The following is a 14,031-nucleotide window of genomic DNA, read 5'->3' on the forward strand; positions in this document are numbered from 1 at the left end:
TTATGTTTTTGGGGTGATTTAAGAGGGGACTCGGCGAGTTGGAGCTTAGACTCGCCGAGTAGGATCGCAGACTTGGTCGCGGGATCGCGACTGGACTCGACGAGTCCGGATATGGACTCGGCGAGTCGACGCTGTTTAGCGAAAACCCTAACCGTTCAGGTTTGGGTCGTATATAACGCATTATATGCCGTCATTGTTCGTCTTTTAGTCGATTGAGAAGAACCCTAAGCGGCTGTGAGCATCTAGAGCAAGATTGAAGGCCATTGGCGACTTGAAGAAGTTGTGGTGCAAGGAGGAGAAGAGTTTGGCTAAAGGAACTGCAACAGATTCGAGATCTGAGGTTTGGGGACACAGAGGGTGCGTTATTCAGGTATCATTCGGATCATTTCTGTTATTTTTGATGTGTGCATGGGTCTAGGGTTTATGGAACCCATTTGGTGATTAGATGGATTATTACCTTGTTACCCAATCGATTATAACCTTGTATTAGGACCTTTAGAGGTCCAGAAGGTCCCATGTTTGTGTATTCGGGACAAAACTTATCTCAGGAAGCAGTTTGATCGACTGCATGGCGTAGACTCGCCGAGTCCGATGAACAGACTCGGCGAGTAGCTTGGAGATTGACTGGAACTCGTCGAGCTGTTCTTCAGACTCGACGAGTGGAGTCGGGGTGGCCCCGCGATTCTTCCAGGAGTAACTCGTCGGGTCGAGGAGGATACTCGACGAGTAGATAGGGAATCTCAGAGGGTTGGAGGACGTCTAGACTCGCCGATTCGCCATGGCACTCGCCGAGTCCGGTCGAGTTGACCGTTGACCGTTGACCAGAGTTGACCTAAGTCTGACTTTTAGGGATAGTCACACTTAGAAGATATATGTGTTAATGAGATATGTGATGTTATAGGAAGTTGTAGCTCGTCGGATTGTGCACGAGTGATTTCAGGATTTGCTAGCTGTCAGCATTCACGAGGTGAGTTTTCTCACTATACTGTACCCGGAAGGGTTTGACTGTGTGACCGGAAGGTCAGATATGATATGTGATATGTATGCTATATGTGGTAAGATATTTGTTATAAGTGCTATGTATATTATGTGGGCCGGAAGGCAATATGTTATGGGCCGGAAGGCGTGATGTTGATGACCGAAAGGTCAGGGCCTGTAAAGGCGTATGTGCGTAAGTTGTATATTGGGGAACTCACTAAGCATTTATGCTTACAGTTGTTGTGCATGTATTTCAGGTACTAGCGAGAACCGTGGGAAGGCGCCGGCGTGATCGATACACACTGAAGAATGCTTTTATGATCTTGGGATTTTGAATAATTGTATTTAACAGGATACTTAAACTATTTATGCCTTGTTTTGAATGGAAATAAGTATATTTCAAAAATGAAAAATTTGTTTGAAAATTTTCGTTGTTACATAATTCTTATGTGATTTACATGTGAATCACATGTAATTCACATATGAATTACATGTGATTTACTTATAACCGTCACACCATGATTCAGACAAATACAAAAATTCAAGAAAATTCGAACATGAACCATTATCAATTATGATTGACCTGATAGAAGAGTTGTTAGATGACACTTTGAATCATATCCACATGGAGATCCTTGTTCTTCTTCCGAGTCTTGTTCTTCCATTTTTACAGTTGAGTTTTCATGCATATATCATTATATATTGCACTGCTTCCTGTGAATGCAATATGTAAAGCATGCATCTCCAAATGCCTGTTATGTAACATACATGAAAATAAAAAGAATCCCCTTAATGACTCCATCAATACACTCAAGAAAGACTATATACGTATATTCACCTTTGTGTCATTAGAAACTCCATCTCCAACAACACCAAAGCTATCAACATTCATAAGAACCCTGACACCATGTTCATCACCTGAACATGATGGAAAGTAAGAATCATCTTCTATTTTTAAACTTTTATCCTCAAGCATGTCCAAGGAGTCAAAAAAATTGCTTTCTGCATACTCTCAAACCAACAATAAAGATAGAGAAAGAAAAGAAATAAATACAAGAGTGCTCATGATTTTGTTGTTGTTTGTCTAGATTAAATCATGTTTTGAGTCGCCCAATAAGCCTTACAACAATCTTTCAAAGTCCTTCTATTAGAATTGGTGGTGGAAGAAATCCAAGCTCCTATTTGTGCAACCTGCTTTGTTTTTCACCAAATATTTTGTACCTTGATGAGTGGGTTGTGAGTGGGATTGATATTTTTATTGTTTGACATGCCACGTCTGTTAAGAGGCTAATTTTTACCCTTATGGGTGTTCTTAGTGATGGCTTAATGTTTTAAGTGGTCAAAAAGCCTTTGAAATCCAAAGCAGGAAAATTCACCAAAAATTACAAATCTGTCCCTGTATTGGAAAAATTATAGAAAAATCACTAGGAATCGAATTAATGATCCGTAAACTTTAAAGTTTCTATTTTGAATCTAGTTTATCCATTAATTTTTCCATGACCTATTGTTGTTTCTAACTTAGGTGAAAATCACATTTTTCACTAGTTGGTCAGAATTTAGCTGCATTGATAGGCAGTTTTGTAAAAATCATATAAAATTGTAGAAAAATCATTTGGACCTTAAAAAGTACATTCTAAAAAGATAAAAGTCTGAATTTCTGGAATATGAAATAAAAACAGAAGTTGTACAGGTTTCAAGTGTGCTAAAACAACTTTAAATAGTGGCTGTTTTGGGTCCAAAACTGAGAATTTTAATTGTTAGTTGATTTAGGTGTTTTGGCTCATGATTTATAAGTTGTGAATACTGTTTTTTGATGTATAGAAATCAAATGAAGACATGATATTTTAATTTATATGTATTAATTAATTAATACATACAAATCAAATGGTTGAACTAATAAAGCCAACTGCATGCCAGATGTGTTTAAAAGATCTGAAGTGCAAGGAATCTAAACAAACAATAACAAAATCAATCTTACATTAAAACATTTCACAAGAAAAGTAGATGAAAATGAAAGACATTAAGACAACTTGTATCACCTGATTAATGGTGCACCTCATGTACCTAGGGCTGCAATTTCCCGTATTCCTTACAATAAAATCACTTATAGCAGGCTTCAATATCAGCAGTCAACAGGCTTTCTTTCAGGCACATTTCCATGACTTCCACTACCCTTAACCTATTGTTCACATCCCCATCTAAAATACCATAACTTCCCCTATGTTTTCTTGGATTTTTTTTCAGTTCATCTCTCAAGTTTGATTCAAATGTACCCTTTTGGCTGTATATAACAGGTCAGGTGAGGTGGGGTGGGGTGGAGTGGGGCTATATCTTTTGAAACATTCAAAGATGGGTTTTGGTAGGAGGTCTACATTCATAACAATGGGTTTGGGTGGTAGTACTAATCATTTTGATGTGTTGTTAACATCTTCTACCAACTAATACCAAGCACAAGAATAGCACAAACCACAACACTCAGGTATGTGTCAAGATTAGATTCAGAGCACAATCTCAATGACCACGAACAACTTTTGAAGATATGCTTCAAATTAAGAAGCACTATATGTGGTCATCAAAGAAACCATTCACTGTTAGCCTGTTACACTTTCAAACTTCACATCAACATATGCAGTTATGACAACTTTATCTAATTCACAAATAATTGGTTTCAATAATCGATTGCAAATTCGGATCGATAGATTAAGAGCGATGACGGAGTTTCATTCAATCATCATTTAGATTTCATTGAACTCAAATTCAATAACGATGGAGTCAATGAGTGTATCGTCGGTGGAGGATTCATATAGATCTTCAAAATCGATTCAATATTTATATTGAAATCAATACCTGAAAAAGATCAAATGCAATAAAAGAAGAAAATTGAACCTGAAGACTAGATCGATGTTGAGGATACTAGATTAATTGAGGCACATGTGATATTTCTCATTGAGGCATTTCATCAAACATGTTGAGTGCAAACAAATATCTATATTTTTCAATAACACAGGTGTCTATTTTTATACCTTCAATCAACACAAGGATTTAACTCTTCTTAAAAACATATTGACTAAACATGTTCAACTTAATGATTAGGCAAAAACAATTCATAAAAGTCAAACAAAGGTCAGGAGTCAACTATCGAAACAGATGATACCTAAATTTTGATCGACAAGGGATCATCTTCTTCATTCAGGTATTCAATCCACAGTGGAGGCCGAGATGAAGTCGGCGATTACGGTGTACTCCGGGGAACAAATTGATGGAGGATAAACGATTCAAAATCAAAGCATCTTCAGTGGAGTTTTTTCTATGAAGAACGTGAGATCAAGGAGTTCAACAACAATGAAACTTTGATCGTTGGGGGATTTCAAATTCGTGTGAGTAGAAGCAATTTCAGAATCGAAAGCATGGAATTGGAAGAAGGATTTGAGGCAATTCAACGGAGGTGAGTCGTCGGAGGATGGAGCGTAGCTTTGAGCGAAAGAGGAAAACGGGGAGGAAAGAAAGAGAGATGAAAATGTATTTGATCAGATATTAGATTTAAGAAATCATTTAATTATACTTTTATTCCTATAATACCCCTGACTGAATTAATCAAGATACCCCTCCTTCTTTTTTTGTCTCCTTATTTACAAAAAACGCCACCTTTCATCTCGACCCTTCCTTTTTTTTGATCCAACGTTCCACCTTTAGTTCTCGAGTTCTCAAGAAACTTTGAGTTTTCAAATGATCATTCCTCTCTCTCTCTCTCTTTATATATATATATATATATATATATATATATATATATATATATATATATATATGAATGCAAAATGGAAATTTAGAATGTCAATTAAAACGAAAAAAGGAATGCATGATGCAAGAGATGATTGAATAATGTCATATAACACCAAATTGCATCCGGATATTTACATACATAATAATTTTCTTGATATAGTCGATTAATTTCACTCAAAATAGATAATGTGCGGAATCATAAAAGATGATACAACCAATTAATTTTGCTTATCACGATTCACCAATTCCAGTTTTTTGCATCATTCAATTTCAAACAATATATATATATATATATATATATATATATATATATATATATATATATATATATATATATATATTTCAAACTATCAAATTATATAATAAGATAATACATAAAAGTTGGAAACAAAAATGAATTCAAGCAAAACACAATTTAAAACAGGTCAATGAGAGGCAAAAAGATAAAAATGACATCAATTTAAAAAACTAACATGCAATGTTTGAATTTTTCATTAAGAAACATTTACCTTTATTTGATAAAATATATTATAAATTTTGATAAAGCATTACAAAAAAGAATTGATATGAAAATACCACTGCAATTTTGATAAACTTAACGAAAGTATGTATGTGCCATAAGCAATAATTAAGATTTATTTGTTTATCTTCCGTATTAACTAAATGGCTAATACAATTGAATGACAACACAAATATACAAAATTGATAATTGTCAAAAAAAAAACTCATGTATCAATAATTTTAATAAGTCATGTATCCAACGTCGACAGTAGCCTGTGGAGTGTCAATTTTGGTTGATTTTTTTAAAAAAAAGAAGAATAAAGAATGATGAAGAAGGAGAACTCACTGAAAGTCTGAAACAACTGCATTAAATTCGTCATTAATCGGTACTCGACGGTCTGCCAACCTTCCTTTAACAACGAAACCCTATTTTGTTATTTGCAAAATCGAATTTGAATCAACCTCTTCCCTATCCCTCAAATCAGTGATATTGGGCTATGAGAAATAGAAACAAGTAAGATGATGGAGGCTGTTAATCTTTTGTTGATGATTCGTTCACTTATAGAGGCGATACAAAGAATTGACAACTAATGGAGGCGGTGGTGTAGTTAATAACATAGAAGATGTGTGACATAAATAAAGGATTCATAATTACTATAATGTTAGTTTCTTGATTCATAGGGATTTAGTTAATGATAATAATTAATATGATTTAACATTTTAATATAATACCTTTTTCTGTATATTTGAAATGATTAGCCCATATTAATCCTTACATCCATACAATAAATAGTTAGAATATTTGAATCTAGCTCTCTCTCTCTCTCTCTATCTATCTATATATATATATATATATATATATATATATTGTTAGAATTAAATGTGAATTACAAGTATTGTGTGATTGTATGACTAGATTTGGACCCTTAGATTATAATTCTTGATGACTAAGATTATTGTGGTCTACCATAGTTATTGTGTGATACATCACACATTAACAATGCTTTTTTTCAAAAAAAAAATTAATTAAGGGCATTGTAGACATTTTTATTCATTATCAAGTAAGGAAGTTACTGTTATTTAGGGAGTTACAGTTCTTTTCTTTTCAAATCCATTTTAGCTAACTTTTTTTTTTCTGAAACGTTGTTTCAGATCATATAGCCATGAACATATATACTTCTTTCATTCTTAAAGAATCTAACTACAGTCTAGTGATTGTTTGAGAATTTAAATTCTTAAAGAATACGCTTGTATATATATTTTTTAATAATAACAATTTGCATCAAAATAACAATAATTCTTATTGTACAATTGAAATATTCTTTCGAGAAAAATGTAAAAAGTAACAAAAAAATCATAATTTTACAAATCACAGAGTATTATGTGATAATATGATAATGCTTTGTATTCTTTTTATCATATTTTGTAAGAATAAGGAGTAGGAATGAATGTTAAGAATCAGAATAAGTAAACATAAAGCAAGAATGTATATACATCATTTTAAAGAACATATACAACCTCTTATCCTACATTTTCAAGAATTTGACATCATTTCCGAAAGATGCAAAGAAAAAAATATGATATATAAGACATTCTGTAAGAATCTGTCATCATTCTTTAAGAATTTGTTGTCATTCTTGAAGAATATATATGCCATTTGCTCTTTGATGGTTTTCGCATGCCTTCATATTTACCTCTTGATGTTTGAACCTAAACACACAAATGGACATTAGATATCATATGGTGCAAAAGAGGTCAAGAACATTCAGGATAAGGATGTCTAGTCACAATGGGAAAAATAAATTCAACTCCATTAGAGTTCAAAATTCATACGAATGCAATTTGATCTTCCATTGGAGCAACTGCTCACTTGAGAATCAAAACTCATCACTCTGCTTTATATTGGGTGCAACTCCATAGGCAAACATACTTGTTTAAGCGTAAATTCAAGTCAACTAATAAGAATAAAGCTACTTTATTCTAGAAAAAAATGATAGATTAATGAAAAATGCATCCAAACATGATAAATCATATAAATTTCTATATTTTGAACACAACAATTCTATGAACAGATTTTAGAATACAATTAGATTTAGAAGGAAAAAAAATCTGACATCCAATTGATAGTGACGAATTGGTGATGGAAGTAAAGAGACAAACAATTTATTTGAAAAAGTAGAGGATACAGGCTCACTAACAGTGAACATCTCGTTGCATGAATCCAAAGCCCTATCAAAATGCAAGAACATAAACTAAAGAAGAACATAAGCTCAAAAAAGTATAAAATGACAAATTTTCACTAAAAATCATCAAAGTAAACTAAAATAATTTACCTGATTAACTACATCATACATGATATTAGTTTTACATAGAAGACAATATCAAACACCTGTACCAATAACACACGCCACTGCAGCGCAAAAAACAACAAAAAAACATCGAATTCCAAGAACATTACACAAAGCATGTATGCCAAACATCATGTAATTAATCTCACAATCAAGTATTAATCCCTTGATCAACATATGTAGCTAAAAAATATACCAACAAATTTATTTAAACAATGTTACATATTCTGATTTATTCTTTAAGAATAGTAATGATGGACTACGTGAAATTTCATAGAAAACGTACTAAAAACATATGTCTTAAATATTGATTTGGAGCATTGTATTTAGTGAATATTCTTGAAGAATGGTTCTGTAAATATTTTGTCAGAATGATTTTGTAAATATTCTATCAGAATGATTTTGGAAATATTCTTTTGGAGTGATTTTGTAAATATTCTGGCCGAATAATTTTAAATACATGTAATAATGAGTAGTCATTAGTAAGATCATCAAAAGCTTTACATATATAAAATAAAAAACCTTTGAGTTGTTAGAAACTTGAAAATCACACGTTAAGCATATCCGGTCACTTTTAGAAACTTGAAAAATCACACATGCTTTCTTAAAATTTGAAAATCAAACATGATATAACTAGCAACTTTTCTGTCAGATAAGCATTAAACCTCTATCAATTTTATAGTTGAAAGTTTTGGACATCAAAAGCCAAATACTCCTGGAATCAAATAAGTTGCAGTCAATTCAATAGAAGATTTCATTTAGGCATATAATCGAACACTTTATGTTCATATAAAAAATACAAATAGATGAAATGGATCAGCAATTTAATCACTGTAACTCTAACTGTAAATCTGATCAAGAAAAACCTTACTTTGTATCTAAGTATAGATAAAACAAAATTAAGGATTGATGACCTACCAAAGTGCAACCCAAATTAGAAAACATACATACCCAGGTTGTTATCATAATTAATTAGTTAAAGTACTTGATTGATGCAATTCCAGTTCATATGCAAAGAAACGATATGAAAATCAAGATTTTGAGAAGAGAATATAGGTAACTTGAAAGGAGATTCTTGAACCAAAATAGAGAAGATAAAGGTGACGATTGTCTCTAGAAAAATATGGTCGGAGAGTTACCTCCAGTGGGTCTCCTTGAGCAGTCTCTAATCGGTCCACATGGGATGCATCTGACGTGTTGATGAATTTAGTGATACTATTCGAATTCCACACAATATGGTGATGGGGTGGAAATCATGGCCTGACCTGGAGAAAAGGTGACGGGGATGGAGATCCTTTTCAATTTCTTTGATTTGTAAATATGTGGGAAAAGAACAAAAAAATGGGGAAGAAGATGATAATGTAAGTTTAGTTGTTTTCTGAAGGTGGTGATTTTGTGGAAGCAGGTAATGTTGGTGATGGACCAACAGATGAGGCAGGGGGCGATCCACACACACACGTTTGATACACACCGTTAATATTCAGGGGGTGATTTTTCCTTTTGGTTTCTTCCTGAGATCGAGGTGAAAAAAGTGAATGAGCAAATTAAGGGTAAAAAATAACCGATCCTCTATTTAAGGGAAATATCCATAATTTTGGATTTTATTTTGGGTTATTAAAATAAATTTAAGTAAAATTCTGAAATTATCCTTGAATGTTGATTGGTCAGGAATCGGTTACACATTCACACAATAATTAGAGTTTATGTATGAACCTAACTCTCTCTCTCTCTCTCTCTATATATATATATATATATATATATATATATATATATATATATATGTGTGTGTGTGTGTGTGTGTGTGTGTCTGTGTGAGATTCACATTTTATTTTTATAACAATATTAAACATGGACTTTAGATTTATTACTTTATATTCTAACTTTTCATATTATCATATATTGTCGGGATTATTCATTAAATCGACCATATTGCCTCCAGAGAGAGAGTTCTCCAACAAAAAGATTGAAACATGAAATAAAAAATTATGTTTTTAAACCCCTGAAAAAATTACGTTTTTAAACCCCTAAAAAAGGGCAAAATGCTATAACACGTTATTGATAGCAAAGTATATAACATCAAATAATATTTTATTATTTCTTTTTTTACTTGAGTTTTTTTAGCTATTTTGTAACATCCTGTTCTGAATAGTTTTGTGATTTTAGGAAAGTGGGCCTTAATCCGAGTATGAGAAGGTTTTGAGGCTTTGAAAGAGAAACATTTAGGCCCTTTTGGGATGTAGGTAAGGTTGGTTGTGTGATAAAAGAGTTTGGTTTGTGCTTTAGATCCCAAATGTATTGTTAAAGACGCTGGTTCGGGCTTTTCATGAATTTTGGATCTGAGTTCGAAGGGGTATCATGAGGAATGAAGTTGATAGAAGTGTAGAGCTTATCGTTACCTTTTCATGGATATAAGGATCGTCGGAAACAGATTTATAACAAAGAAGTCATGGCCTTCAGAAGTTTTGTGGTTTCAGGCTTAGCCGAGTACGTTGGGCGTACACAACGCGAACGTTGGGCGTACTAGTGAAGAAGGAAGTATGATGGGCGTACTTTGGAGTATGTTGGGCGTACTGACCAGGGGTGGTTACGAAGTTCGGATTACGTTGGGCGTACCATATGTATGTTAGGCGTATGCTGATCAGACCTGAACCCTATTTTAGCGTCTTGGACCCTATTTAAGATCCTTATCTCATAACCTAACCCGAATATCTTCAGCCTTCATCCCTCTAAACCCTAGAAATCGACCCTAAGCCTCCATTTGAGTGATTCTTGAGCATTTTGGTGATTTAGTTAGTTTTTGGTGCATATTGTGGAAGAAGTTCCTTAAGGAAGCATTGCTTGGCTTGGAGCTTGTGGATCCAAGCTCTAATCAAGTTGATCTAGCTCCAGAAAGCATAAAGTTTGAATCTTGGTGGCTTTCTCATGTAGATCTAGTGGGGTGATGACTTGTTATGTTTGGCTTTTATAGAAGAAGGAGCTTTGAAAGATAATAGCTTGAGCATCTAGCTTTTGGATCTATGTTCTTCTCTTATTGGTGCATCTTACAGAGGTATCAAGTTTGAAACTTGCTTATTGTTGTAACGCCCGTAGATCAGAGCTAGTCAATTTAGAGACGATAGGCGTCAAAAATGAATTTTTGATGAAAGATTATTTAGAATGAATAATCTTAACTAAGTTATAGTATATGTTACAAGGTTTTCGTGCATATAAAGAACGCCGAAATCCGAATTATAACGAAGAAGTTACGACTTGTCGAAGTTTCGCGACAGAACCGGCACGACACTGCACGACGTAAAAAGTGAATTTACGTTAGAGCAATATTTAGCCTTAGCAATCTAAATGAAAGTCGTAGAATACGTTAAACCATGAGCGTGCATAAAAAGAACGCCCAAATCTGACTTCGTATGAGGAAGTTATGATTTTTCGAAGTTTCGACTTAGCGGTATGCAACCCGAATACTCGATTTGAGACCGAACGTTTTTTAGCCAAAACAATCTAAATGAGAATTGAATATCTCATTAATTGTAGTAAAACGATAAAAAGATAGGCGAAAACGGACGTCGGATGAAGAAGTTATGATTTTATAACGGAGTTTTCCTGTCCCGGCCTACTAAAATTAAATAATAAAAATAAAGTCAAAATTAGCCGACGGAGTCTAAACGAAATTTGTAGATCGTAGTCTCACCTACGCGTGGATATAAAGAACGTCGAAAACGGAGTTCGTATGAGGAAGATATGAATTTTTGAAGTTTATTAAATATTTTCGAAATTAAATTTAAATATAAATTTTCGATATTATCCAAGGGGGGAGTCACCGGGCTTATCCAGGTTACGCCCCGCGTAACCTATGAGTACGCCCCACGTAAATCGCAGATCCAGACCCTATAAAAGGGAGTCGAGTGCAGCCGATTCAATTGCTCATTTCTCTTATTTCTCTCGCGTTTTTGCATCGTTTTTCGTGCAAGAATTATCCCGAAGCCCCGATATCATTCCCAAGCCCCGAAGCAAGTCCCGAGGCCCCGAAGATCCCGAGAAGTGAAATTCCCGAGCCGAAGCTCTGCCAGCGAGGAGTCCGGTTTTTGTAAAGATCTTCCAGATCTGCCGAAGAATACTACTTCTACAAGTTGTAGTGCTGTCCAATCGTCTTCTAATCAAGTAAGTGTATACTACCTTTCATAAACACGATAATAATACAAGTATGGTTTGAGTGTATTAAGTATATTGTTTTTTATATGTGTGAGTGTGTAGTTACTTTCTTCTAACACATAAATATGAAGTATTTGTTATGAAATACGTGCTATGTGTTTATATGTTATTTGTCTATTTGAGATGGGCATGGAAAATTGGAGTTTTATACAGGTGTTAAATGATTTAAACTGTGTAAGTATTTATATCTACAAAATTGTTGGGTAGAACATAGGTAGATGGAATAGTTGGTGACTATGGAGTTAGCGCCTGTTGTATAAACCTTGGCGACGATGTGACTTCGTGCCTATTTGATGAACCTTGGCGACTATGGAGTTAGCGCACGTTGAGTAAACCTTGGCGACTATGGAGTTAGCGCTTGTTGAGTAAACCTTGGCGACTATGGAGTTAGCGCTTGTTAAGTGAACCTTGGTGACTATGGAGTTAGCGCCGCCTGAGTAAACCCCGGCGACTATGGAGTTAGCGTCTGATAAACTATGGATTTAGTACCTGATAGATAAACTTTGGCAGCAATGGACTTCGTGCCAATTCCTTAGGTAAATCCTTAGGAATAAATGAATGAAGGATAGTTGGTTCTTAGGGTAAAACCTTAAGAAGATAATGGGGATGGGTAATTGGGTTGATTGTTTGATAATTGAATATAATAACTGTATTATTGTGGGTTGAAAACCCTATATGCTCACCAGGCTCCCAAGCCTGACCCACTCAGTTTTCTTTGTATCACAGGTATCGATACGAAGATATATTTCACGGAGAGATTAAAGGAGATGTAAAATCTTTAGTGTAAATAATGTAAGTTCTGTTTATGCTTATGTGTCTGTATCGGAACATGACATCCCGAGGTTTTATTATTTAATGAAAATACATTCTCTTTGAGAAATGTTTTGATAAATGATTATCATATTTTATTTGGGAACAAATTCCGCAACCGTTTTCTTTAAACGATCACTCTGATTTATAAAACAAAGCATAAACAAATCGGTCTTTTCTGGCCGTGAAATTGGGGATGTCGCAATTGTTGTGCTAGTTTTTGTTTTGGGTCCATTTTAGGGTTTTTGGTCCCAAAGCTTGAAGCTTTATGAGTTGTTGAACTCCAGAGCCTAATATATGTCCCTTTAAGTGTTTCTAGTGGAGAGGATTCATAAAAATGAGGCCTTGGACGTTGGAACCACCTCATGCATAAGATATGAGCATTTTTCGGAGTAAAAAGTAAGAGTTTTTGTGTTTGGGACTTGATTTTCCATGCAAAGGATTAAAGTCACGAGCTTTATTATGTATGAGCCTTTATGGAGACCATATCTAAGAGTATAGCTATGGTCTTAACGGATTAAGACCAAGGGAGTGGAGATAACAATCATAGACGTACGCTGAGCGTAATTCCAGTACGCCCCGTGTACTGACCAAGTGTCCCCGATGGCCAATCTGAATTCATGAGTACGCTGAGCGTACCAAGGGAGGTACGCCCCCCGTAATCTCACTGTGGACTTTTGGACTAAGTCTCATTTTGGGCCTTAAGTGTTGGGCCTGGAGTTTGGACTGGTTGCAATAGAGTTTTGGACCAGAGGAATATGTATATATATTGTGCTTTGGGCCCTTGAGTGGGCTTGCCATTTAGATTTGAGAATTTGGTCCTCACGAGAGTCCATTTATTATTGGGCCTTGGTGGGCCCAATGGGTTTAGATTATTGATGGGCTAGTTAGTGTACTACCTTTATACCTAATGAGTGAGAGTTTGGACTTAGTTCCTAATTGGGTGAAATGTGGGTTTGGCTCAGAGATAGAGGCCGGTGCGCAGCATCAGCATTTTTAGGGGTTGTTCATCATCCAAGGTGAGTCGTCTCACTATACTTTACCATGAGTGGTATTTTCGTGTTAATGAGGTGTCTTATGAGCTTATCTGTGTATTGTGATATCCTGCATTATTTCTTTGTGATTTATGTTGTGTATTACTCAGAGTTTACAGAGTTAGGACCAGAGGGTCTACCAGAGTTGTGGGACTGCAGGGTCCCACTGAGACACATTGACCGAAGGGTCATACAGAGTTATAGCCTCAAGTAGCTAAAGAGTTGTATGTAGTATTTTGGGAAACTCACTAAGCTTCGTGATTACCGTGTTATGTGATATGTGTTTCAGGTTTTCTCAGGATCGCGGGAAGGCACCGACTTGATTGTACACACCAGAGCAGGAGTTATGTTTTGAGGATCTTGGAGTACGAATC

Source organism: Lactuca serriola, chromosome 3, assembly GCF_051521515.1.
Source record: "Lactuca serriola cultivar US96UC23 chromosome 3, Lser_US96UC23_V15, whole genome shotgun sequence".
Lineage (NCBI taxonomy): Eukaryota > Viridiplantae > Streptophyta > Magnoliopsida > Asterales > Asteraceae > Lactuca > Lactuca serriola.